Here is a 24486-nt window from a genome sequence, read left to right as displayed (position 1 = left end):
AACTATTGAAAATGTGTACATTTAATTTTTTTCTAGCTCCTCTCGTGTGAAAGCAGAACCTTTTTGGTCACTATTTATGTGTTGCGTCTAAATAAGAATTGTAATACTTTATAGTGACTGAACAGGTTAAACAAATACTTCTTAGGAAACAGAAAAAGAAGACAACTTGAAACAGCACAGCCATGCCAGTATATGTATGTATAAAACTCAGATCAGAATAGCATGGACAATGTGTTAGTTCTATTTCCTTGTGAATTTATTGTGAGGAAAGTAATCAATAATTCTGCAGATAATGCAATTTATTCAAGTGTTTTGTACATTGCTGTTAAAATTTTCACACAATCAGTGAAACATTCAATCAAAGTTAAACTGAATTTTTATTACTGAAAGTTTCAAACATTGACAAATGTTTTATTTACCAAATAACTCATGTGTTTCTGTGAGAGAAAAAAAATCATGTGCAATTTTGGAATTAAAGGGAAAGAAGATACTTTTCTCGCTCTGGTGCATGTCAATTGTGAATATATACTTACGGTTACCAAATATATTTTCTTTGTTATCATGATACTCACATCAACATTATCAAGAAGTACATGTACATCATAGGAAAAATGCACAGACTACAGATAAAATGTTTAAAACACCATATTTTGAGTGCATCTCCTGCCAAATCTGTACTAGATGAGTATAATTGATGTAAATAAGGTAATTTTTGGAAGAAAAACCCCAAATAAAAAATTAAAAATACCCCCAATAATGTACTATAACCCCAAAATCAATTCTTATCTTCCTTTTGAGTTTTGTGTATGAACCTCCTGGTAAAATTTCATGGAAATCTAACTCAAGTTATTGTCTGAAACCAAATGTGTTTTTTTTTAACATGCTTGTATTTCCCATTTACATTCTCAATTTTTTTTTGCTATCATATAAGACCTTGAAAAGTAAGCTACATTATGTACATGTAACAAAACAAAAATATGCAAGAAATGACATAAAACTGACTCTGAATTTAATAGTACAGGTCAGATATTGATGTAGAACTCACAAACTGAAGATGATCAGAAATACAAATGTTTTTATTCGAGTCAGATTTTTTTTTAACGAAGCCCTTCATCATTTAAAATTATTTAGTCAAAATTTAACACTAGTATTAAGGTTTATCATAACAAATTGGCAAATACAGTCTTATTATCACCTAAAAAATAATGTGTACAGACTGACATGTGCGGTTTGGGAAGTTTTTATGTTTTTAGATATATAAAAGTTAAATTTAATTTGCATATCTGAAAGATAAAATCATTTTTGGCAAAGATCTGGATTCAAAATATTTTTTTGTCCTATGCTTTTTTATTCATCAATTTGGGAATCAGAATATTTTTTTCAAGAAAAATAGTATTTTCCATCTGAACTTATAATTTTATTTTAGACATAAACAAAACGTTATTGTAGCCTTGGACATTCGTTCTGAACATTCATGAAATCTTTGCCACTGAACGTTAAACAACCAACAACCAATCAATATCTAGGACATTATAAAGCTGGCATTTAAGGTAGCGCCTTCCTCATATTATCCTGAAACTAGAAAGTGCTTTTTTTGGGCCCCTTATTCCAAAACGGTTGGGACCATCATCCCCAAAATCATCCCAACCTTCCTTTTGTGGTAATAAACCTTCTTAAAAAATTCATAGAGATCTATTCACTTAAACTCAAATAATTGTTCGGAAACTAAATGTGTCTTCCTATGACGACGCAGACGATGACATCATACCATTATACGATCCCAAAAAATATTTTGCAGTCGTATAAACACACTTAGTGTAATCAAACTTTTTATACCAGTATATAATTAACAATTTCTGTTCATAGAGAAATAACTGAAGCACATTAGAAGTACAAGTACCACTTTTGGATATTAAAAAGGATGTTAACTCAACAAGAAGATATCTGAAATCATGAAAATTGCAATTGGCCTTCATTTAGTCACAGGAAACAACTTATCTAAATTTGAAAATATTTCTTCCAAGGCTTTTCATGTAATTGAACACACATGCCCGCCAGCCGTATATCCCTAAATCAATAAAAGAACCTTAGTGAGCACGCTCACATACCCCACGTCCCCACATTGTCATTGGAGAAATTAAATAAGTGTAAGGAAAAAAATTGTATAAGAAAAAATATTGAATAATAATTTCCTGTCAATATGCACATCTACATGCATAGTATGTCCTTATTATCTACAAAATTTCATGAAATTCTGTTGTGTGGTTTCAGAGGAGTTGAGATGACAAACTGTTGCAGAAGTACATTGAAGCAAATAAGTTCAAAGGGGCATAACTCCTAGAAAAAAAAATGAATAAAAATGTCTTGTCGATATGCACACCTACATAGTATGTCCTTATTATCTGAAAAGGTTTCATGAAATTCTGTTGAAAAGTTTCAGAGGAGTTGCGATGACAAACTGTTGCAGTAGTACACTAAAGTAAATAAGTTCAAAGGGGCGTAACTCATAGAAAAAAAATTGAATCGCAATTTTCCTTCATTATTCACAACGACATAGTATGTCCTTATTAACTGAAAAGGTTTCGTGAAATTCTGTTGTGTGGTTTGAGAGGAGTTGCGATGACAAACTGTTGCAGTAGTACATTAAAGTACTAGTAAATAAGTTCAAAGGGGCGTATAACTCCTGGAAAAAAATTGAATCGCAATTTCCCGTTGATATGCACAACTACATAGTATGTCCTTATTAACTGAAAAGGTTTCGTGAAATTCTGTTGTGTGGTTTGAGAGGAGTTGCGATGACAAACTGTTGCAGTAGTACGTTAAAGTAAATAAGTTCAGAGGGGCATAACTCCTAGAAAAAAAAATGAATCGCAATTTCCCGTCGATATGCACAACTACATAGTATGTCCTTATTATCTGAAAAGGTTTCGTGAAATTCTGTTGAGCGGTTTGAGAGGAGTTGCGATGACAAGAAACAGGACTGACGGACGGACGGACTTGGTTAGTAGATTCTGTACAGCAATAAGCATTTTATCATCAATACCATTTCGTAACAATTTTTGCCATAGTTAACTATGGCAAGTTACGAAATGATATTGATGGTAAAATGCTTATTGCTGTACAGAATCTGTATGAAAATGCAAAATCATGTATAAGAGAAGGTAATAATTTCTCTGAATATTTTGCTCCAAATGTAGGAGTCAGACCAGGAGAAAACCTCTCTCATTTAATATTTTCATTTTTTCTTAATGATCTGACATAGTTCTTATCAGATGCCTATGATGGTCTTAATGATGTATGTACTATTTCTCACTTGCTGTTTGATAATGATGATATTGAAGGTTAAATTGTATTTGTTACTATACTAGTCAACACAAGAAACGATACAAGACTTTTTTCAAATTAAAGATGAAGTTTTTCGTTTATAGGACCAATATTGAAGGTAGTGATATTAAATGACCATGAAAATATATAAATCCGTTTAAAAAAAAAGATTTTTTGGGACTTTCGTGACGTCATTTTGCGAAATTCAAGTTTTTTGACAAAATTTACATAAAACAACAATTTTAAAAACAGAAGTTCTAACTAATGATGTCAACCTTTCAATGACAATAAAGACAATGTTTGACATTAATTCTTTTTTAAAAATCGTACAGTTTCTTTGTTTATTTGTAAAGCAAAGTTCTGCCCAACAAGAAATCGTTAAAATGTAAACATTATCAATTGATTTACCATTGACTGTATGTGTAAAGTGAAATTAAAAAGAACGTTAACAATCTTAAAACTAATCCGAAAGGTTCTAAAGTTACAGTGTGTTGTTTTCATATCTAAAACATTGATTTGAGACGAAAACAATTTATTTTTTTTGCATTTTTGAGATTTCATAAACACATTTTTTACCCATTTTTTTTCAATTCAACCCATTATATATAATTAGTTACAAAATGAACATATTAACTTGATTAGCGTTATGAATATTTTTTAAACGAATTTGATAATTCTATTTGGTACTTAGAAAATTGTGTGACGATTTTGTGTCAAACTTTCCACAAAAATAATTTGCACCCTATGATCGTTTACATGGAATTAAGGTACTCTCCGAAAGGTTTTGATTTTCATTATCACAATTGCATACATTGCAAATGAAAGCCTTTGGAAATAGTGTAACTCATTTTGTTAAAATTTTAATACTCTTTGATAAATTTTATTCTAAAGTCGTGTATCGTTTCTTTTGTTGACTAGTATATATGCTGATGATACTGTTATTTTTGCAGAATCTGCCAGTGGCAGCTGAATTGCAATCTGCACTAAAGTCTAAATGTGATGTTTTTATATTGTGAGACCTGGAAACTTAAAGTCAATGTAACTGAGACCAATGTTATTCTACTTTCAAAAATAGGCAGTGTGAGAATAATCAGTTTTTATATAATAATGAATAAATAGTTGTTATAGAAGATTTTCAATATCTGGAAACAGTCTTTTTTAAGAAAAGGTACACTTTCAAAAAATAAAGCTCGGCTAGTCTAACAGGCTAGGAAGGCCATGCTCTATGCATTGTGTAAAGCGAGAAGGCTTTGTTTACCAGTTGATATTTTGTTACAAATATTTGATGCAATGGTTGCACCTATATTGTTGTATGGTGCTCAAGTGTGGGGTTACGAAAACAATGAAATTATTTAATCTTTGCAATAGAATTTTGCAAGTATATTTTGAAGATTAAAAAATGTACTCCAAATTGTATTGTTTATGGAGAGCTTGGTAGAGAACCTATGCCTATTTGTATTAAAGCCAGAATGGTTGTCTTTTTGCAACTTATTTTAAATGGTAAAAAAAAGAAAATATCACGCACGATATGATATGTTATATAGACTTGACGAAGATGATGTGTATCACTCTAAATGGTTACCATGTATCAACGAAATTTTACTTGAATGTGGTTATAATCATTGTAGGAATAACCAAATTATGGAAAGAAATGTTATTCTGTCAAGACAAGTTAAACAGTTTCTTCATGAAAAATTTATTGAAAATTGGAAAGCACAAATATTTAACTCACCTAAGTGTATTAATTATAGAATTGTAAGACTGAATTTGGTTTTGAGAAATATCTCTCTGTTTCCCCACCTGAAATGATGTATACTATTAATAAATTTAGATGTGGAAGTCACAAGTTGCCAATTGAAGCTGGTAGTGTTTGTTCTATTGATGGATCTGGAAAAAAAATGTGATCTAAGTGATAAAGAACAACTAGATTATGATACATATTTAATTGTAACTTTTTTAATGGAGTTCGTGTTGTTTCTTATTTATTATTTGTAACTGTTTATGTATAAAATGCCACGGTCTCTTAATTTCATGAGTCGTTAGGATAAAAAAGATCTTTACAAGTCATTTTTATATCAAATGTATTATCACACCTTTTTATGCTCGATTTGAGATCTAAATTTTATTGTTAAAAAAGGCTAGCTGTTGTCAAATAAATTTTGTGAGCAGTTTTAATACCGAGGGTGTGTCTTATTTTGTGAGTTTTCATTGGTTTGGAGTTTTTAGACCCTTCATTGTTGACCAGTGGAAAACTTCCCGCCGAAGTGTTTCAAATAGCACTTTGTCTTCAAACGAACAAGATGGACACATGCAGTTTACAGAAGCAAAAGATTTGATTTGAACTGTTCGTGAAACCACACATACTCAAGGTAGATATTAACCCCTTGGTATTTTCCCAGATTATTTTCATTATTAAAAATATGGATCAAAACACGACTTTTGAAATCTTTTTCGAAAAATTAAGATATGATATAAAAGACTATCTGATGAAATTTAATAAGTTGGCTCGTGTTCATTGATCGTCCTGAATATGCATGAAATATTTGCCACTGGACACCAAGTAACCAACAATCAATCGTGTTCATTGACATCGGAATAAATAAAAAAAATTAAACTAGAGCATGCACTGGTTACTACAAAACAAGTGCCTGAGTCGATGCTGTAGCAAGTATCGTGATGTTTGAAAAGGTTGCACCAACTGAAAATGCAGATGGCATATTTTTGCTCAACTATCGATAGCAAAGATTTGAAAATATTTATTTTACTTTTTCGTATTTTACTGATACATGGAATTATATTTCAAGTTTACAGTTTTCAAGTTTATAGTAGATGCAGTCTATTTGTATTTTATAAAGATGATAAAGCCATAATTCAAAAAGTAGAAGACTTGATTCTCCATTATATTGTCCTTGCACCTCGATTTACTTACAGCCGTTTTGGTTGTCAGTAGATATTTTTCTGCACAGCCAGTTACTAAAGTGTGAAATGAGTAGATTGTTGTGTAACACCTATATGGTCATGTGATCAAAAGGTTAGAATTTGAACCGATATATGGTCGTGTCATCAATAGGTTAGAATTAGAAGACAAATCAGTTTAAATTGATTTTTACTTGGACAAAGACCTAGGTATTTTTATGCCCCACCTACAATGGTCCACTGAACATAGAAAATGAAAGTGCAAAGTTCAGGTTAAAGTTTTTGGTCAAGGTAGTTTTTGATGAAGTTAAAGTCACATCTACTTGAAACTTAGTACACATGTTCCCTATGATATGATCTTATTAATTTTAATTTCAAATTAAAGTTTTGATCCCAATTACACGGTCCACTGAACATGGATAATTATAGTGTGAGTGGGGCATCCGTGTACTATGGACACATTCTTGTTTCATTAGAATATTAGGGGACATGAAATATGTTTGAAAGAATTTTAAGGCAATTAATTGATTCAATGTGATCTGTGTTGGATTTTAGATTTTAAAAGTTCCAGAAAATTACTTTTGGAGAATTGAATGATTTCACTAATTTTTCATGTTGCATGTGAAATTACAATATGATGACTTTACCCCCTTTCTTTAAGTTTATTGATTTATTAGAGTTGTTATGTTTTCAAGCTTTTACTCTTGTATAAACATCATCGAACTGTAACTATAAGTTCTGTAACCATGGTAAAATTCATGATTGATTGTGGGTGCATAACCCCCTGTGGCAAATATATCATGCATTTCAAGTTGAAAGATCCATGTAACTTGACCAGGTATTGCTTCCAAATAGTATCTTCCTACAACAACAGGAATAGGGGACACATTCATGTATATGTCTAGGAGACTGACAGTGTACCAACTGAATTATTTGGTTTTTCAGAGAATTTACAAGACTATTATCCACAAAATGCAACAGTCTTATTTTGATGAATTGTTGAACCAGAGAAATGTGAAGACTTACAGACACCTAGACTGTATAGTCAACATAACAATGATTAGAGAATCAGACTACAGTGAACATTACAATGATTAGAAAATCAGACTAGAGTCAACATTACAATGATTAGAGAATCAGACTATAGTCAACATTACAATGATTAGAAAATCAGCCAGCTGCATTTCATCAATCAGTTTATGATGAAGCTTTACAGCATTGGAAATGATTACTCGGGTATGTATTGGTTAAAATTTTGATGTTTGTTTTATAGGATAATAGTGGTGTTTAATTTTATCTTTCTTGAAATAAATATATTAGAAATGAGGTGAAATATGGCATTGATTAAAGGAGATGTACCAAGGAAAACATGTGACTGAATAAACATTTTATTAAAAAAGGATGAACAATACAGTTTTGAGTTTCAATCCTTTCATATATTAAAATAAAATGATATTTTGTAGGGACCAAACAACTGAGCAGAAAGAAGAACCGTATGACCTTGAAGAGTAAGCAATGTATTAAGTATATTTGGGGTTACCAAAGAGTATGGTAAGAACCTCATCTTAAATTATACTTGGTGAGTATTCTTATTGTTGGTTAAATATTAAGCATCATTATGGAAAATGGGGGATCAAGGGTATACACCAACAAGACAGTGACCAAAGGAAAATAAATAACCAAAACCATCTAGAGGTTTCAACTATAGTCTGATGTTTATACAATACGTGAACTTGTAAATCATCCAAAGTCTAAAATATTTGTGAATAAAAGGAACAGACTGACAAATAACTTACATACACACAAATATCTGACCTAAGCACATGAGCATGTTGCAGGGTGAAATTTTTTTTTTAAATAAAGCTTGAGCCTGTTTTGTGCAATGCCTAACCATTTAACGACAAAATTTCATACAGAAAACTTTTCAAATTGAGGGGTTTCAAATTTTAAATAAGCCAATTTATGGTTTAAAAAAATAATGGAAATCTGGACTCCCCAACAAGAGAAAAATGTCACTCTTATAATTGAGGAAAATGGCCACTACCTGAATGGTCTTTAGAATTAATTCAGTTGCTCTGGTCATTTTTCATAATTTAACAATGTAAGTAAATATGGAGTTGTTTGATCAATGGGAGATAACTCTGACCACATGGAATAATTCTGAAAACTTAAAGAGGGGTCCTGATCCCGAAATCCCGGGCTTAAAAACACAAAATCCTGAGCTCCCGAAATTTAAATAAATTTAGATCCTGACATCAAGAAATTAAAAAAAAAACAACTTTATCCTGAAGGGGTCAATCCCTAAATCCTGTGCTTTAAAATACCAGATTCCTGAGTCCCAATATAGGTCCTATCCCCCTCACATATATAATTGATAACTAAGATAAAAGAAATACAGAAATTGTTTTGCCTTTTGCCATGCTTACAATCAACAAAAGATTTTTTTCTTCATTTTTCAAAATAAATTCCAAGACTAAGATGTAGGATGCCATTCTTCTAACAAAATACCACAGCATGGAGACCCTAATCAGCACACTAAAATGTCCAAACGTGTGTCCTACATCTTGAAATAAATATAATTTTATAAATGTTCAAGTATCTTCAAAAACATTTTTTACTCATTTCTACTCTGTTGAGACAATTTCACTAGCACTGCACTTTGACTTTGACTAAGACAAACACAATGTTGATTGAAGTTGAATGGTACTAGTGACAACTTTGTTGGAGACATGGAAAGCATTTCGTCATTGTTAGTAGTTTCATGGGCTTTCACCTCTTGAGTCACAAAGAACCTTATGTACGTTAGTTCCATTGAAATGTTATATGCATTGTCAATGCTAAACATTTGATTGACTTTGACTGATTTTTTTTTTAGTTTCGTCAGAGTGTAAATGAGTTTGAACAAAAGGCAATATAACCTTTTTTTAGTGATAAGGAGATTTGACTTTCATTTTTGATAAAGTTTTCACCAAATTTATTGTTGATAGCAAGGCTTATGGTTTGCACAATAGAATATGCCTTTTACACAATGAGCTCAGTGGTGAATCCAGGGGTGGGGTGGGGGGGTCTGGAATTTGGAACCCCCCTTTTTTTTTGGCCCATCAATGCATTTGAATGGGAGCATATAGTTGGACCCCCCCTTTTAATCTGGGTTGGGAACCCCCCTTTTTGGGGGCCTATCAATGCATTTGAATGGGAACATATAGTTTGACTCCCCCACCCCTCCCCCCCTTTACTCTGGGTTGGGAACCCCCCTTTTTAAAATGGCTGGATCCTCCCCTGGAGCTTGTCACTTTCACTCAAAAATCATTAAAGAAACCATCAAATTCCTAAGCTTAGGTAGGAGCTTCAAATTGTTATAAAAATTACTTAATTATCATTATCTTGTGTATTTTAGCCACCTTCTGCTTAAAAAAAATACATTTAGATAATTTATCACTTAAAGAGGCATTTGCAATGATTTAGATAAACAATAACAGCACTTTTTTTTTTTTATAAATATTAATAAAAGTGGAATAATGAAGAAATGACTTGTAATTATTAACAGTCATTTTTATAGTTAAATATGTAAAAATGATCTGAAAAGCATTGCTGATTTCATATTTTTTTCCAAAACCACAATTCAACCTCATTTTGGTCTGTATGCATACAACATTTAATAAGAACCATTGTAGTAGATGGTTGCTCAGCTTGGTCAGATAATAAAAAGAACAGAATGTCAAAATAAAACGGTTTTGCCAACAAAAAATATTATTTCAGTGGTAAAACTCAAATGTTTTTGCTTCAATTTTTTACTCACTTGAGTGCAATTATTTGCAAAGTACAAATCTTATACAAAAGAATTATGTCTGAGACAACAACCCAACCAAAGAGCAAAAAACAGCCGAATCAACTAATGACTCTTCAACTCAGCAAGAAAATCCAGCATCTGGAGGCAGGCTTCAACTGACCCCTACACAAAAATGTTCACTAGGTCAGTGAAAGTGGATGTCATACTAAACTCAAACATATATTAAAATGAACTGAAATTAAAAAACCTACAAGACTAACAAGGTCCAGAGGCTTCTAACAAGGGACAGGTGCAAAAATGCAGTGGGTTAAACATGTTTTGAGAGATCTCAACCCACACTTATACCTCTATGAGCCAATGTAGAAAAAACAAACACAGCAATTTGCACCGTAAAACTCATTAAAAAGAAGTCTGTGTCCAACTTTAGAAAAGGTAACAAAAGAAACAGACTAATAATTTGTGTATTTTTACAACATTTACAAAGCTAAATTTTGTGGGAAAATAAAGTAAAAGTTAAATTAAAAAAGAAATATTTAATTTTGAAATTTACTTCAAAGGAAAGAAAATAAAGTTTAATTGATTTTATTCTTATATGTGTAATGTTGTATATGTATTTATATTTCATTTCAGAGTTCAACAACAGATTATTAATTCTATAATTTTGATTTTTGCAGATTGCAGCAGTGGGATGTTACAGTCATAGACGTTGGATAGACTCCGTTGTACTAGGCCAGGGAGGGTAGCGCAGAGTTTCCGCAGCACTATACAATAGTAGCAAGATCACTCTACCATGATCTTGTTAAAGGGCCCGTTTGATGAAAGTGACACCAACGTTCTCCACAACACTACAGATTTGTTTTTTGCAGATGCAGCCGAGAGGATGTTTCAGTCATGGACTCATTTGATGGAAGTGACACCAACATTCTCAAACACTAATAATTTACAAATTTGTTTTTGTTGTAGATGCAACCTCAGTCATACACCCTAGAGTTTGGCTATGTTGTGACAGAAGAAGAGTGGCATATAGACTTCTGTATGTCCATTTTTATGGAAGTGACAAATTACTAATCTTTCTTCTTATATCCATTTCAGAGTTCTTACAAAGATGCATAGGTATAAAATATTTATTATTTTTTGTCTTTTGGTGTATTTTTGTCAATGAGTTAAAACCCAAAGAACAGTACATCAATCAGAAGTAATAAGTTTGACTAGTGTAATTTGAGAGAGAACACTCTGGAACACAAAAAATATCCTACCTCATAAAAATTTAACACGACATCTTTATATTTTCACCTTTTTTCATTGAAGCAGCACACAGTGTAGTCAAGAATGTATGCATGTCCTTGAACTTCTAGAAATACAATACCTCTAATAGTTAAAACAGTCTGGTATAATGGTCAACAAGAGCTACATAAAAAAAAGGAAGATACCAAAGTTAAATTAAAAAAATATGTATTTAATTTTTGAAATTTACCTCAAAGAAAATAAAATAAAGTTTAATTGATTTTTTTCTTATATGTGTAATGTTGTATATGTATTTTTATTTCATTTCAGAGTTCAACAACAGATTATTAATTCTATTATTTTGTTTTTCGCAGATTGCAGCAGTGGGATGTTACAGTCATAGACGTTGGATAGACTCCGTTGTACTAGGCCAGGGAGGGTAGCGCAGAGTTTCCGCAGCACTATACAATAGTAACAAGATCACTCTACCATGAGCTTGTTAAAGGGCCCGTTTGATGAAAGTGACAACAACGTTCTCCACGACACTACAGATTTGTTTTTGCAGATGCAGCCGAGAGGATGTTTCAGTCATGGACTCATTTGATGGAAGTGACACCAACATTCTCAAACACTAATAATTTACAAATTTGTTTTTGTTGTAGATGCAACCTCAGTCATACACCCTAGAGTTTGGCTATGTTGTGACAGAAGAAGAGTGGCATATAGACTTCTGTATGTCCATTTTTATGGAAGTGACAAATTACTAATCTTTCTTCTTATATCCATTTCAGAGTTCTTACAAAGATGCATAGGTATAAAATATTTATTATTTTTTGTCTTTTGGTGTATTTTTGTCAATGAGTTAAAACCCAAAGAACAGTACATCGATCAGAAGTAATAAGTTTGACTAGTGTAATTTGAGAGAGAACACTCTGGAACACAAAAAATATCCTACCTCATAAAAATTTAACCCGACATCTTATTTTCACCTTTTTTCATTGAAGCAGAACACAGTGTAGTCAAGAATGTATGCATGTCCTTGAACTTCTAGAAATACAATACCTCTAATAGTTAAAACAGTCTGGTATAATGGTCAACAAGAGCTACATAAAAAAAAGGAAGATACCAAAGTTAAATTAAAAAATATGTATTTAATTTTTGAAATTTACCTCAAAGAAAATAAAATAAAGTTTAATTGATTTTTTTTCTTATATGTGTAATGTTGTATATGTATTTTTATTTCATTTCAGAGTTCAACAACAGATTATTAATTCTATTATTTTGATTTTCGCAGATTGCAGCAGTGGGATGTTACAGTCATAGACGTTGGATAGACTCCGTTGTACTAGGCCAGGGAGGGTAGCGCAGAGTTTCCGCAGCACTATACAATAGTAACAAGATCACTCTACCATGAGCTTGTTAAAGGGCCCGTTTGATGAAAGTGACAACAACGTTCTCCACAACACTACAGATTTGTTTTTGCAGATGCAGCCGAGAGGATGTTTCAGTCATGGACTCATTTGATGGAAGTGACACCAACATTCTCAAACACTAATAATTTACAAATTTGTTTTTGTTGTAGATGCAACCTCAGTCATACACCCTAGAGTTTGGCTATGTTGTGACAGAAGAAGAGTGGCATGTAGATTTCTTTTATGGAAGTGCAAATAACTAATCTTTCTTCTTCATATCTATTTCAGAGTTCTTACGAAGATGTATAGGTATGCAGTATTTATTATTTTTGTCTCTGTGTATTTTTGTCAATGAGGTAAAACCACAGAACAAATCAATCAGAAGTATTAACTGGTGTAATTTGAGAACACCCTGGAACACGAGAAATATCCTACCTCACAAAATTCAACATGAGACATCTTGTTTTCACCTTTTTTCAAGGAAGCAGCACACACAGTGTAATCATGAAGGTATCCATGTCCTGGAACATCTGGGAATAGCATATCTCTAATAGTATTTTTAATACTATCCTCAAAATTCAAACAAAACAGTCAGATATTTTGATCAACAAGAGGTACAATCTCAAACCATGTGGTGAAAAAAGACAACACATAACCAAAAAAAGTGACGGAAAATTGTCTACACTGACAACAAAATATTATACAGCAATAACCCATTCAAAGACCTGAGAGATTCTCAAGCACCAATTCAACCAAAGACCAGGGATGAACTCCAGCACTGAGCACCAACCATAACAAAGAACAGACATGAACTAGGGCAAAAAGCACCAACCCAACCAAAGACCTAAGAGGTTTTCAGGCACCATGCAACCAACTAAACTAAATAGCCAGGGATGATCTCAGACACGATGCACCAACCATTCCAAAGATCAGGGATGCTTTCAGGCACAACAACCTTACCAAAGACCAGGAATGATCTGACACCAAGCACCAACCAAAACAAAAAAAAGGGTGATCTCAGACACCACAGAATGTTAGCAAGTATTTGATATGTTAACTTATCTACTACTTGTGTAAGTAAAATGTTTTTTTTTCATTCTGTGCTGCATTTATTCTATCAAAAATTGTCAAAATGCAACATGAAATTTTTATGTGTTTTTCATCTCTTTCTTCAAAATGTTTTACATATTGAAATTTTTCGAAAATTCCATTGGACTATCAAAAATAATTAGTAAATAATTTCTTGAATATTTTTTTTTTTATTGGAAATGTTAATTTACTTTAATCAACGAATATGAAAATAAATGTTCAAACCTTTTTCATGCATAACCAAATTAATAAATGTGTTAAATAAAAGATTACAAATAAAAAATTTCTATATTTTTTTTTTAGAAAATTAAGATATGCTTCTAAGAGTTTTTACAATTGAACTGTTCCAGAATATAATAATGTATTGTTTTTTACAGAAAATATAAGGTAAAATGACAAATTATGATTCGGGTTTACATGAAAACACTGATATCTTGAATGACAGTAGCATAGGTGGATCCAGGGAGCCTTGCCCCCCCCCCCTTTTTGTGGGTAAAGGAGTAAGTTCGGTAAGATCCATATTTGGCCCCAATTATAAAGTTCATAGTAACAAGACAATAACTGTTTCAAGTTGCCTTAAAGACATGTTAGAAAGTTACACAGAACTGTTTTTGTCAAAGTTTACTTCTAACACGTTAATTTTTACATCCCAAAAAGGTCAAAATAAGGGATTTTGGTGAAATTTGTCAAAATGAGCCAGATTGCAACCAAATGAAGGACCAGGAAACATAGAGCGCAGGCGTCGACAAGCTTAAGATTCAAATAAGACGTGTGAAATGTCTTCACAAACATTATTTTAAAAGATCTTTGTTGTTGACGTATGTGCTCTATATTTCCTGTCCAATAATCTAAGGAAATTTACCCATTTTCATTGATTTTTTCGTGAAAATCAAGATGAGTTCAACTTGTGACGTCATAATGAAACGCAGAAGCGTAAAATTTCCAACAAAATGGTGTATATCCTAGCTAGTCAATGGATTAGCTGTAATTTATCGTGATATTGGTCGATTAATCTGAATTTGAAATTTACGCTAAAAAGGGGGCCATTTTAGGACCTTATCGAACATACTCCTTTTGGTTGATTATATAAGGAATCACTGTAGTATGACTAGAGGGGGGCCCCTCATGAAAAGTTCTGGATTCTGCCACTGAGTAGCGAAATAAAAATTCACTAAATTAGAAGGGGAGGCAAGTTGTATAAAATAAGGGTATCAATACGATATGGTATTTCAACAAATGATGCAATTTTGCTCTAAATTTGTGAAGTAAAATTCAGGTACACTATGCCAAGATCAAATTCATGTATATTTTACCCTTGGGAAGTGGTAAAAAACTGCTTGAAAATTAAGATATGTCTGCAAAGTATTTAGTAATTGGGGAAAATATGGTTTGGTTCAGATTAATTGAATAAGATTTTGAATTTCTGAAATTAGTTGATATTGTAATAAAAAAAAATATTTATGATTATCCCAAACATTCACCATCAACGATTCTGGAAGATTATGTCGAGCAATTTTTTTTTGTTGTAAAAGTTTTCATCCAATAATTTATAACTGTAGCCAAATAATAATTTGATTAATTAAAGCCATGGACACCTTCTCATAATTTAAAAATATTGAGATAAATATGCCGATATAAATACAAGTGGTACTTATTTGATTCTTGTCGGTGGATTCTGGAATAATTTTCATTTCATATTTAAAAATTACCAAAAAGTATTTTTTTTGAGAACATATTCAGCTTGAATACATAAATGACATGAGATTTTTATTAAGCATTTCATGTGAACAACCAAGTTAGAAATTTGACCGAAAAAAACTCAAAAAAAGATTCAGGCATACAAATTATAATATACATTAAAAACTGGATATTAAATGATAAAACCGTCGAAGAAGATTGATTTAATTTGATTACAACACTATTTAACCATTGAACAAGATTTTCTTCTGAAATGCAGCAAAATGGTTTGCCCATCAATTTCAATAGTTAAATTGATATATATAGGAAGATGTGGTATGAGTGCCAATGTGACAAATCTCCATACTTATATATGCAACAACATTTGAAGCTAAAAAAGAGGTTGGAGATTAACCCAGAGTGGAACGCCCATTTATTTAATTTCTTTATCAAATTGATCAATGCAGAAAGGGTGATAGTTGAAATAACTTAGGATGAGGTTTATTAGGTTGTAAAACAGTTTAAGGTCCTTGGATCAAATGATCAACAGATATTTATAAAACATTTTTAAACATTGTCTTGTTTGCATTGTTAGTGCTTTCGGGTGGTTGAAATTTTCAAAACAATTCATGCGGTTTTTGGTGATACACTCGTTTAAATGATAAAACTGAAATTTCAGTTTTGTAATTTAACAACTTCCCTAAAAATTTTACTGTTTTCAATACATCTTGATTGTCAAATTGGAGAATAACAGTACATTTGTACTTGAAACTAAATTGAAATTTTCAAAACAATTCATGCAGTTTTTGGTGATACACTCGTTTAAATGATAAAACTGAAATTTCAGTTTTGTAATTTAACAACTTCCCTAAAATTTTTACTGTTTTCAATACATCTTGATTGTCAAATTGGAGAATAACAGTACATTTGTACTTGAAACTAAATTAAAGTTTGTCATCTGCATTTAAAGTTTCATAGCTGAACATTAATGTTCATCTTGATTTTTTTTTTGAAGACTAAGCAAATATCAAATGACCATTTCAGAAATACATTGAGCTCAGAGCGCTGCGTTTCTTATCTATTACTAACATAGTTTCTCTTTGGAGTAGCTTGCAGTTGCTAGGGTCTGGTTGTTTCTTTTGTTTTTTCATTGGTTCTTTGAATGGTGTCATGGTTTTCAAGTGTTCAGGATATGGTGTTCTGCTTTTGAGGGAATCTTTATATGTAATTCTGAAATGAAAATATTTGATATTTGTTTGGTAATTTAAGTATTAAAAAAATTATAATTTTGAGCTTAAATCTGTAAAAAAGTTTTATAATTTTCGAAACAATGTCAAAAACAAAGGTCTTTAATCAAATTCTAAATTATATTTGATATATTATGATGTATTGGAAACCAAAATATTAAAAATATATTTGTATCTTAGATTGAATTCAAATACCTAATTGTGAAAAATTACCCAAAATGTTATATACTTAAGCGTCATCAAAATTATTTCAGGGTATCTGTTTCTTAAAAGCACTGATTGCTAACAAGATAATGGTGAAGTAAAAGTAACATTTCAAAATTATAATCTACCTTTTAAATTAAATTCACTTAATGCTTTGACCAAGTGGGAAGAACAAGTATTTAAATCATTTCAAATACCCCCCTTAAACCTTCATTCTTATTTATCTGAAACTATCATCATTTCCCAGAGTTATTTAGATAAAAATCCCTAGTATTAAACAGAAGTATCTAATTATTTTGCTTCAAATATATCATTCTTGGGTTCATTTTTAACTCTAACCCCCAATAATATGCTTTCATTCAGACATTTTACAAATTCTCCATACAAATCCCCCAAAAAATAATTTTGTGAAAACCTAAAATTTGTCATTCACATGAATAATAATAATAAAAAAAACTGTCAATAATAAGGAATCCACAGTATTCACATTTTGCTTGAAAAATATTTGTAATCAAGTTTCATCAATTAGCCTCGAATGTTGTATTTAAGCGAAATAGTTGTTTGTTTCTTTGCTTTGTCTTTACACAGCTGAAAACTTTTACTTTTAAGCAAGGGAGATAACTTGTTTCAAATTTAATTTAATTAAGAAATTTCTAAAAATGACATTTGTCCATTCGGCATCATATTTTTCTAAAATCAGTGTAATTCTTAAAAATGTTTGGTATAACTATTTGGTTTATAATTATCAATACATAATTAACAACTATTTTTAATTTTAACTTTTTCGTCACATTTAACAATTACTCATCATGACAAGATTTTGACATTTCTTTTCGAAATTCCCCTTATATTTCTCTTAACAATTGCATACAATATTCACTTTAAACATATTATAATTGTTAATGTTTGTGTCATTTTGGTCTTTAGTGGATAGTGGATAGTTGTCTCATTGGCAATCATACCTCATCTTCTTTTTTATAACTAAGCAGGTTCAAATTAGATCATGTACCATACTTTAGGGGCAGTGGTAGATTCAGAGGGTGGGAGTTCTGGAGAGGTTGGATCCTCCTTTTGTCGAGCCTTTGACTTAAGTTGAAAAAGTGACACATAGCGATCCTACATTCCGTCATTGGCATCGTCCACAAATATTCACTCTGTGGTTAACGTTTTTTAAATTTTAATAGCTTTCTTAAAATATCCTGGATTTATACCAAACTTGGACAGAAGTTTGTAAATGATCATAAGATAGTATTCAGAAGTAAATATTGTAAAAATAAAATTCCATTTCTTTGTATTTTACTTGTAACTGGACTTAGTTTTTCTCCTGGGAAATATTACATTCACTCTGTGGTTAAAGTTTTAAAAACTTTGATAACTTTCTTAAACTCTCCTGGATTTGTACAAGCTTGGACCAAAGCTTGTTTATGATGATAAGATAGTACATGTACCCAGAAGTAAATTTTGTAAAAATAAAATTCCATTTTTCTGTATTTTTCACTTATAACTGACTTAGTTTTTCTTCAAGTTAACATAACATTCAGTCTGCTGTTAAAGTTTTTAAAATATTTATTAAATTCATAAACTATTCTGGATTTTTACCAAACTTTGACAGAACTAGGACATGCTTATTTTAATCAAAAGATAATAAAAAAATTTAAGGGATTGCTAAAGTGAATTTGATAAGATAGCCATATTTTGGATCCTATGGCACCTTCATCAGGATTGAAACTATAGGGAACTGCAGAATCCTGTAATGATAATTTGCATTTCACAATGTCACCATCAGGATAATTTATAAATAGGAGAGTGAAGGTAGATGCGAAAATAAACTAGATCAAGAATGTTAAATAAAATATGTTTTTGTATATTTGGACGACATTTGACTTGCAATTATGTACCATTCACTAGGCTGGATATAGTACAGACTTGCATTATAACCGTACCATTTCGACACTGGAAGCAGTACGTTTGTCTGAGCGAAGCCAATTGGAAGCATGTACCTCTTAGTGAAGCTAATTGGGAGCACATACCCTCTGTCTTGTTGCGAAGCTGATTTGAAGCAGTACATATATACCTCTGTCTGCTAAAGCTAATTAGAAGCAGTACCCCTGGCAGCGCGGTCCCAATTAGAGGCATGTAACTCTGAGGGAAGCCAATTGGAAGCATGTACCTCTGCAAAATTTGATTAAACACTATTCAACAAATTTTATTTAACATTCTTTTTAAACCATTAATACTTTTTGTCGAGCCTTCAACTTTAATTGAAAAAAAACATGAGACTTAGCCATCCTACATTCTGTCAGCAGCGTCATCATTGGCGATCACAAAAATTCACTCTTTAGTTTAAGTTTTTTGAAATTTTTATAACTTTCTAAAACTATTCTGGATTTCTAAAACTTCCACCGAAGCTTGTATATGATCATAAGATAGTACCCAGAAGTAAATTTTGTAAATGAAACAAATTAATTTTTCCATATTCTACTTATAAATGCCAGGATACAATACATTCACTAAAGTTTTTAAAATTTTAATAACTTTCTTCAAAATTTCTGGATATGTAAAAAACTTAGACAGAAGCTTGTTTATGATCAAAAGCTAGTATCTAGACAAAAAATAGTTAAAACTTATTTCCTGTTTTTCCGTATTTTGCTTATTAATGGACTTAGTTAACCTTATATTCTGAAGTTAAAGTTTTTAAAACAATTATTAGATTCATAAACTATTCTGGATTTTTACCAAACTTGGACAGAAGCTTCTTACAATCAAATGATAGTCTGAGAGGAATATTTTTATTGATATTCCCCCCCCCTCATTTTTGTTGAGCCTGGGATTAACAGCAAAAGTAAGCGAGACACTGGGATCTGCAGAACCTGTACAAATTTTTTGGTTGCAATTAAATGAGAACAGAACCTAGTTTGAACCCTGCCTTTTATCCTGGGTGGGAGCCCCATCTCTTTAAAAATGGCTGGAACCACCCCTGGGGGAGAATAATTGCTTTTTTATCATTTGAAGATGGAAAAAACTATTTACAGTATTACATGGGATTTGTTTCCAAATGGCAGAAAAGAGGTGTTTCCTGTCTTGTGTATTGACAGGAGCTAGTTCTGACTGTTATCCTCCATTTAAGGAACCAGTCATTCCCAAAGTTTACCTTGTGTCAGTCCATCTCTATTAATGTCAAGATATCAGTGATTTCTCTTCTCTTAAGTTTTTTGGAAGCATTCTTATGAAAATCAAATTTTGACATCACCGATTAATATGGTTCATGTATCAAACTTAATTTGGGAACAAAAATGTTACTTTTGAATTGTAAATTTTGAAACTATTTCCTTCAACTATTCTAGTTTAATGATTTTATTACATGGAATTTGAATTTGGACAATTATTTTTTAATTTAAAGAAACAGGATTTTTTTAGTTTACAATATTTCATCCTAAATTTTATCCTAAATGTAAAGATTTCTTACAACATACCACTATTTTGTATTATATTTGTATTTTATATTATCAGCGTTTCTTTTACCATTGAAACTTCAAAGGAAGATTGCACTCACATTGAAGTTGTGTTATTCCTAGTATGAAACTGGTTGAGAAATTTCCCCCCATTTTCCCGAAATTTGTGAAATTTTATTAAAATTTACAGACAGTACTCGTGTGTGTAATCAACTCCTGCAGTTATAATTTTTTCTATTCTTGAATTAGGAGATTTTTATTTAAACCTTTGTAAGAATGTAACAATTTTTGTTTAGAACTCACATGATGAGCATGCAAATTGATTAAGGTTAATCGTCATCACAAATGTTTGACCTTTTATATTTCCATATATTTAAATTTCAGTAAAGACCATTCTCCTTTGTTGATGGAAAATATGAACTTGCACAACTGAGCTACTTCAGGCTATGATCAATTTTTGTAGAATTATTTTCATACTAATGATGTGTGTAAAGAGAAACTTAAAACAAGGGAAATTTTATTAAACTATGCTCCAAAATATTAAAAAAATGTTTGTGATTTATAGGTGTTAGCCAATAAATATTCTGTTCTTTTTTTATAACCTCTTTTTTTAGGTATTTACATATCAGATGTCTTATAACTAATAAAAGAGCAATAATTTGAGCTATGTAAATAAAAAAAATGTAAACATAGTTCTAAATAAAAATGGAAAGAGAAATTGTGGGTATTTAAAAAAAAACATTTGGTCAATTTTCAAAATTCAAGTTACATGTATAAAAGCACATCTGATATTTTTACTGTTTTATGTATGAGTTCAAACAATTATTTTTTATATTGAGAATTACTTCCATGCTGCCATGAATGTAAAAAGAAAATATTGTGAGATGCTTTGGAACATTCTTTGGACAATTGTATATTGGATTATATACAACGGAAAGGACATTGGAATATTAAAATGGATTCAGTGAACTGGTTATCACAAAGAATTATGTTGAAAAGCATGAAAAGTAGCCATGGCAGCAGCTCCAAGGAAGATGGTTACATAAATCTTCAACCAAGTCTGAGGCTTCACCAAGAAAATAAGAAGGCAAGTTTAATTAAGCCAAACATTTTCTATACAATCAGTAATTTGATAAAAATTGTATATTAAGGGCATATGATAGAGTTGATGTTGCTAATGTAAAATGTTATTTTTGCCATTCAATGGGAGATAACTCATAATTTACCTTTATAAACAATGGAATATATTTAAATTATTATTTTTGTGGAGTTGAAAATTCAATCAATAAACTTAAGACTTACTGTTTTTGATTTTAATCTTTTATATTGATTTTACAGTTATTTATGTTATAGTAAGAAATTGGAATAATGTTTGGTAAATGTCAGGGAAATTGAAATATAAAGTATATAAATTGTAAATTTTCATATATTTCAGGTTTTTTTGTGAGATTTTTTCATGGTGTGGGAATAAGACTTGGAGGTCTAATACAGCTAGTATATAGGTAGGTGCCAGTATACAGTTTCAAATAAAATAAATGTTTTATAAATATTCTTTTTAAATTTTATGTGGTTCAGGCTTGAAAGTTTGTAAGAGTTTGGTTTCTAGTTTACGCATTTTTTTTTTTATCAGTACAAACATAACGTAATTTTGAATATCGAACCTAATTATTTAGTTTGTTGGATTGCTATCTAGTTAATATATGTTCTCAGCCTCTATTACACATATATAACCTATTTCTTTATAATTTCATATGGTAACAGTGATCTTTTGAAACCATTCTGGTAAGACTTAACACTTTATATTTCAGATTAGCATCAGCTTGTCTGTAAGGATTGAGGCTGAGAATGGCCAATGGAGCTGACTAATATGGTAAGAACCAATACATAAATTAATGAGTCATTTAGCCAAGAACATGTAAATACCCTAGAATGTTATGCAAAGAAGTATTATATTTTAATTATGCAGATCTTGAGACGTAGTAAACTTTAATTTTTCTTGAACTATAACTGTGATATAATCTAAAGGGAGGTATCAAGATAAATAAAGGAAATAAAAAAATTATTCAGTTACTTAGAAAATCTTACTATCTGTAAGTTTTCTAAAATTGTTCCCGTATATACATTGTATAATGAATGGGATGTGGACCATCATGTGGTATGATTGCCACTGAAACAACTATCTCCCAGAGACCAAATGATATGTAAGCAACAAATGGTCACTATGGCCTTCAACAATGAGCCAAACATATACCTTACAGTTAACTTTAAAAGTTGAAACATGGCAAAATGTGAAACAATTCAAACAAGAAAACCAACAGCTTGATTTATAATGAAACCATGAAATAATAACAATTATCGTTATTTTGTGCATTTTTCCTTTGATCTTTTTTGTGATAATTTTCATATCATGCTTCTCGCTTGAGATGGAAAAATTATCGCTAGAAACTAAGGAGACCATGTGGCGTTGCTAACAACATTGAAATTGACAAGGTCGTCATAGGTAAAATAGCGATAAACAGATTATCATTGGTCATCTCAATGATAATCTATAAATACGTCGAACAACAACCAACTACTTGTCATCCCTTGTTTGCTACTGAAGACTGGTTGTTTGTAAATTCAGTCTACAGAATCACTTCAAAGCAAAGTAAAAGCAATGTTCTATTGTTCTATGCATCATAAGTGCATTTATTAACTAGTTACTTATTCCTTTGCATTGAATATTGTTCTGAAAGATATTAGAATGTTTATTTCTTTTTCAGGTGACTTCAACTGTGGCTGCAGGAAATTATTGTGCAATACAACTGAAACCAAAAAGAATGTAATTCAGACTATTTTTGTGTATGTTTTAAAAAATGTTCATATTTTTTTACCAAAAAAAAAATTAAAAAATTGTAAAGATTCTCCATTTTCAACAAAGCTGGAAGTTGTTGGCTAAATTGATACTTCATAATTTTCCGATTTTACTTTTAGACCTACTCTTGATATCTTAATTATGGTCAATGTGTTATCAAACATTTCCAGAAGGTTAAAAATGGAGAATCTAAAAAAGAAAATAATGTTATTTTGTTAAAATGTACATTTTGGTTTTCTGATTTGTTGGATGTATCTCTTTTTTTCTTCATTAGTTTGTTATTTTTTGCAGTGTTTTTAGCTATAAAAAAGATTATTTCACAAGAAGCATAGAAAAAAACACATCTTGGTGAGAAAAGATTAATTCAGATTTTTAGTGTTAAATGCCACAATAAGCAAGATTTGTTATATATCTTGGTGTCCATTTTTTCAATTGGTTGAGAAAATCGGAGTAATGGAAGTGAACCACCTAGGTGAACAATGATGTACTAAATATTTTTGTTAATTATTTAAATAATTTATATCAAATTATTTATTATTTATTATAGCTATACCAATGATGTGGAGTCTAAACAGGTGAAATTTATGGCAAAGGGAGGTAATAAATTATTCCCCTGTTCAACTCCTCATTCTTTTACATTTATTATTTTACTTAAATATTCCTATGTATAAGTTTTTTGTTTAATATCAGATGTATACTAGCTAACAATGACTATTATTCAGAGTTCTGTAAATAAAAAAAAATGTAAACAGAGCTCCAGATAATAGATTTAAGGGTGGGAGAAATTATGGGACACTATTGGTAGAATTGATTTGGTGAAATTTTCAAGATACATGATTAATTGAGAGTGCATCTGATATTTTTTTTATTTATTTCTATAAATAATGGACACAAACGAAAAGATTGCAATTAAGATAACGACAGCCACTCTGGCAGCCAGGAGAGCAGCTCTAAGGAAGATGGTCAATAAAATTTTCAACCAAGTCTGAGGCTTTACCATGAAATTGAGAAGGCAAGTTTATTGAAGTCAAACAATTTCTATACATTTTCTAGAAATATTTGTTAAATGTACATATTCATCCTTATTTTCTGCATGAAAAACATCTTTCAATAATTTATTTACCAGTTTAATATTTTGGGATACCATTGTCAAGGGGTACAATCAAAATCACGTGATGGATATACACACAGTCGAGCAGACCACTTGATATTTACTTGTTTATATCAATGAAATTTAATAAATAAAGTAGTGCACGGAATGTCGGATACTATCTAGTTTTGAAATACACAATTATCA

At 30.9% G+C, this 24486-nt stretch overlaps 2 long non-coding RNA genes across 5 annotated transcripts; both read left to right on the top strand.

Annotated features, from left to right (window-relative positions):
• The first annotated feature begins 5530 nt into the window (after nt 1–5530).
• LOC134680812 (uncharacterized) lies at nt 5531–13212 on the top strand. Of its 4 annotated transcripts, XR_010100517.1 has the most exons (5): nt 5531–5693; nt 7186–7476; nt 7704–7819; nt 11123–11143; nt 12955–13212. It is a non-coding gene; the product is annotated as an uncharacterized LOC134680812 (long non-coding RNA). The 4 variants fall into 4 exon arrangements; XR_010100518.1 differs by lacking the exons at nt 11123–11143; nt 12955–13212 and adding an exon at nt 10705–10814 and having other exon boundaries at nt 5534–5693; XR_010100515.1 differs by lacking the exon at nt 11123–11143 and having other exon boundaries at nt 5535–5693; nt 12955–13159.
• An 8552-nt stretch (nt 13213–21764) lies between these two features.
• Nucleotides 21765–23378, top strand: LOC134680810 (uncharacterized). The gene is made up of 3 exons (XR_010100513.1): nt 21765–21837; nt 22144–22205; nt 23098–23378. It is a non-coding gene; the product is annotated as an uncharacterized LOC134680810 (long non-coding RNA).
• The last annotated feature ends 1108 nt before the right edge of the window (nt 23379–24486 follow it).

Source organism: Mytilus trossulus, chromosome 8 (genome assembly GCF_036588685.1).
Source record: "Mytilus trossulus isolate FHL-02 chromosome 8, PNRI_Mtr1.1.1.hap1, whole genome shotgun sequence".
Classification (NCBI taxonomy): Eukaryota; Metazoa; Mollusca; class Bivalvia; order Mytilida; family Mytilidae; genus Mytilus; species Mytilus trossulus.
The sequence above is the reverse complement of the archived record's forward strand: the minus strand, read 5'-3'. Positions and strand labels throughout refer to the sequence as shown.